Source organism: Suricata suricatta, chromosome 8 (assembly GCF_006229205.1).
Source record: "Suricata suricatta isolate VVHF042 chromosome 8, meerkat_22Aug2017_6uvM2_HiC, whole genome shotgun sequence".
Lineage (NCBI taxonomy): Eukaryota > Metazoa > Chordata > Mammalia > Carnivora > Herpestidae > Suricata > Suricata suricatta.
Genome location: NC_043707.1, coordinates 139,619,755 through 139,624,265, shown reverse-complemented (window position 1 = coordinate 139,624,265; position 4,511 = coordinate 139,619,755). Strand labels below are relative to the sequence as shown.

The following is a 4,511-nucleotide window of genomic DNA, read 5'->3' as shown; positions in this document are numbered from 1 at the left end:
CCCAACCCCGTCTCCCGCGCGCGCACACAGGCACCCCTAAGGCCAAGATGCAGAAACACGTGTACAAACAGACCCACGTGTGCGGCGACAAACACGGGACCGTGCACAGACCTGTACGGGCTCACGCAAACCCAGACCCACATGCACAGACGCACATGTTTCCAGCACCAACACCGGAAAGAAACCAAAGCAGAGAAGGAGGCCACCCTGGCCGTGCCACCTGGGGCTTTGAAAAGGCAGCTTGGTGGGGATGGGTTCTGTGGAGTGTGAGGAGGGTGGGGAGCCAACGCTGCCTACCACCCCCCGCCCCGTGGAAATCCCAAGGGGCAGAGGCGCCTGCAGCCCCCAGGCCTAGTGCCCTGCGCCCTGAACTACCGTGTCCTCCAATGGACAGGGGCTGGCACCGGGAGGGAGCAAGGGGATCCCTGTGCCCACAGCAGGTGGGCAGGGCCACAGGGGAAATGGACTCCGAGCAAGGACAGCAAGCCCCAGATGCCAGGCTACAGAAGCCTTGGAGGCAGGTCCGAATCCAGACCTCCAAACCCCCACTTTGCTCAAGGACACAGCCTGAGGCTCCATCTTCGGCGGAATCGCGGCCCGGCCTCTGCGTCGCAAGGATCCGTGCATTCAGTCTTGAAGACTGGCAGCCCCATGCTGGCCCCTGGTGTCTTGCCCCTGGTGCTGTGCCTAGGCCGACCCTCCAGCTCCCCGCCAGCTACTGGGGTCCAGGCCCTGCTGGCCGTCACCTGCCCTGCCCCGCAGTGGGTGGGGTCTTCCAGCTGTGGGAGAGAGGCAGCACCTCCCCCTGCCCAGTCCTGTCTGGCCCCCTACCTGCCGGTGCCCTGCAGTGAACAGGCCTGCCCGGGGCCTGCGCACCTGTCTGCCCTGGCCTCCTGGGCTAGCCTCTCTCCTGGCCTCCCTCTGGACAGAACACCAGCCTTTGAACTCCTGCCCTCACCCAGGGGCCTCCGGAAGTCTCCCCGATGGGCACACTGTCAGATTGCTGGTGTGGGTCAGCGGTCCACTGTTGCAAGTAAATCTCCTCCAACAGCGCGCACACTGCTAACAGACCAGAGGGTCCCACCCCTGCAGCTGGCAGCCAGGATGCGGGGGGACGGGAGGCCGTGGGGACAAACCCTGTCTCACAGGGAGGGGCAGGGAAGCACCACAAGGAACCTCGGACTCACAGGTCACCCTCGCCAAAGGACCACAGGGCCCAGGGCTCCTCTGTGAGCACCCTTCTGGGGTGGAGGCCCTCGAAGCATCACTAACTCCCATGCAGGTCCAGGGCCGTGGGAGGAGGAGCCAAGGACAGGAAGGGGGAGGCACCAGCCTCTGTGTCCCCTGCAGCTCAAGTCTAGCCCATCCTGGGAAAGGGCTCTGCCTTGTCCTAGGTCACAGGTACGGGGGGGGGGGGGGGGGGGGGGGGGGGGGGGGGGGGGGGGGGGGGGGGGGGGGGGGGGGGGGGGGGGGCACAAGCTGCTGTGGCTGCTTAGCACGTGAACTGCAGCTCGTCCTGAATGGAGACATGCACGAGGGGGCAAAACACGCCACTTTCATATTAATTATACGTTAAAATGAGTCTCTCTGGATGCGTTGCATTAAATACGACACATCGTCAAAATTAACGGCACCTCTCTCCTTACGTTCTCAGTGCTGCTCCCAGAGAACGTAAACTATGCACACGGGGCTCGCGGCCTCCGGCGCCCAGCCCCCAGCTCTGCCACTAAGGGGCACCAGCCTCTCTGTGCCCATTTTCTTGTCTGTAACGAGGGATGATAATCACAGAGCTGGAAGGCTGACGGGGAAAATGCTCCACTAGGAGTCGGTGGGAGTCGGTAAAAGTTGGTGGCCAGGCCCTCCCCCAGGCTGAGCAGCAAGACCCACGGAAATGTCCAGACTGGGTCTCCGAGGGGTGGTATCCTGGGACCCGGCCAGCTCCCTGCAACATGGCGGATGCAGCTGGGTGGCCCACGGCATCCTGGAACCCAGCCAGGCCAGCCCGAGATAAGCCCAGGGACCGAAGGACTGTCCTTATCCCTTTTTATTTATTGTTTTAATGTTATTTATTTTTGAAAGACAGAGAGAGAGAGAGACGAAGTGTGGGCAGGGGAGGGGCAGAGAGAGAGGGAGACACAGAACCAGAAGCAGGCTCTGAGCTCTGAGCTGTCAGCACAGAGCCCAACACAGGGCTCAAACCCACGAACTGCGAGATCATGACCTGAGCTGAAGTCAGATGCTTAACTGAACCACCCGGGTGCCCCAGGACTGTCCCTATCCCACAAGAGCCGCCTCCCCAGTGCTCCCAGCAACCCCTCCCGAGCCCAGGACTCCCAGCTGGGAACCACCACTAAGGCCATCTCGTCCCACCGCAGGGCTGTCACCTCCCTTTTGTATCCACCTGGACCCCATCACACATCCCAGCCTCGGGGGGGGGGGCACTTGCTCCCATACCTCCGCAGGGTGACAAGGGGCGGCTGCAGGCCTCTGTCCCAGCGCGGGCACCGGCAGGGCAGGGGCTGGGAAGGGCACAGCACAGTCCGCAAGCAACAGAGGGGGGTGCAGGCCCACGGACGAGTCCCAGGACCCCACTGGGCCCACGTCCTCATCTGTGCGGTGGGCAGGACACAGTTCTGAGCAGCAGCAAAGGAGGGTTACAGTGAGGTCCCCAGAGCCAGGATGGCTCATGGGACGGGAAGGGCTCTGGTGGCACCTCCCTGAAGGACTGGGGGCTGCGGTGGCTCTGGGCCTCCACCCCCACCAGGCCAGGCACAGGGACTTGGGCACAGCCTTGCGGGCCAGTAGCCCGCCCAGGACAGAACACCGCCGGCCGTCCAGACAGTGCCACGGCTGCCCCACTGTCCCCCTCCCCCGCTCGGTGACGCCAGGCGCATCCAGGCCCATGGCTGTGGGGTCTGGAAGCTGTTTGGGAAATGCTTTCTCGATGCGGAAATGCGGGCTGGGCGTCTCTGCCCGGCGGAATGTCTGTGTGTCAGCAGAAGGAGCCGGTCCCCCCCGCCCGCCAGGCCGGCTCCAGCTTTCCTCTCCAAGCTGGGCGGCTGCGGGGCTCCTTTGCCAGCCCCGGGGCTGGGGCGAGGGCCCCATGCTGCCCCACAAATGCCACACAGCCCTCCCTGACAGCAGGGCTTCAGGGAGAACTGCCGCGGTCCTGGGTCGGCTGGGGCCAGCAGGAAGCAGAAGTCAGCCGGGCATGCCCCCACTTGTGGTGTCCGTTCCTTGGGGCTCATGGACACCTCCTCCCTGAAGCCCTCCCGGAGGCCTCTGGAGGCCCCACCCTGCTCTGCCTCACAGGTCAGGGACCTGGCCACACACTGCCAATCTGAGGAGGGAGAGGGGGTGCCCCCCCAAACCCAGCCCGTGCCGGCTGCCTTAGCTTCACTGGTGAAGCTGGGCTGAGCCTGGGAGCCTGAGATGCTGGCTCCCCGCTTCCTGGGGGGTCAAGACGTGCAGTGAGCAGACCCTCTAACAGAATCCAAGGGGGCCGAGTATCAAGCATCCTGCGTGGCCCCTGCGGGGGAAACCCACAGGTCTGGGCCCTCCCCATCTGGCTGGGGGCCAGGCCTTCCCGGGTCCCAGCCTCTCAGGAGAAGCTAACCACTCTGCAGGCAGGGAGGTGTGGGGGAGAGCGACACACAGAGAAGCTCCCAGAAACCACAGCCCGGGATCCCAGGGTGCCTGGGATTGGAGGGCGCGGTTGCCGGGCCCAGCGGGCTCCAGAGCGGGGCAGCGGGTGCAGACCACCCCCAGGTAGCGGAGGCCCTGTGCACTGTGTGGGGCCGAGGCCAGGCCGGGCCCGTGAGGGAGCAACGGACAGAAGTGCCAGAGTCACAGCCATAGCGGGCCCAGGGCTCACACAGGGTCCACCTGTCTGGGCCCGGGGAGAAGCTGCAGGATGATTGCAGTGGGGGGTAGAGAGGCCGGCCGTGAGGCGGGGGAGAGCAGGGTGGGCGCCATCCAGGGGCCTGGGGGGCACAGGGACTGAACATGCCCGGCCAGCGGTCAGACAGCCACCAACGGGGACCCCCAGCTGCAGGAGAGCAGGGCCAGGAGGGAGCGAGAAGGAGACTTCTCTCAGGCTTATCTTCAATATGCCTGGGGCGGGGGGCACTCAGGCTTCTCAGCCGGAAAGTCCTCCTTGCCACCTCCGGTCCCCCAGGTGACAGACAAATGCCCTGCCTGGTTGCGTCCACCCTTGACCTCCAGAGCCCAGCCCAGAGCAGGAGGCCGGTGTTTGGTCTGGGGCCACAGGCGGTCAACCCTGCCTGCAGGCAGACCCAGCGGAGCTGCCCCCAAAACAATGCCCCCTCGCCCTGCTCCACACCCCCCTGCCCCCACCACTCCCCGCAATCCCTCCCTGCCTCCTCACACACACCCCCTGCCCCCTTCCTGTCCCCCACCCCCCTGTCCCTCTCCCCGCCCCCCACAATTCCCCGCAACCCCCTCCCTGCCTCCTCACACACACACCCTGCCCCCACCTCCTTGCAACCCCC

At 65.2% G+C, this 4,511-nt stretch overlaps 1 protein-coding gene across 1 annotated transcript in view; it reads right to left on the bottom strand.

The window, feature by feature from the left end:
- The window catches only part of MEGF6 (multiple EGF like domains 6), a 79,725-nt gene that overhangs the window by 31,420 nt on the left and 43,794 nt on the right, over positions 1-4,511 (bottom strand). The window lies entirely within an intron of this gene.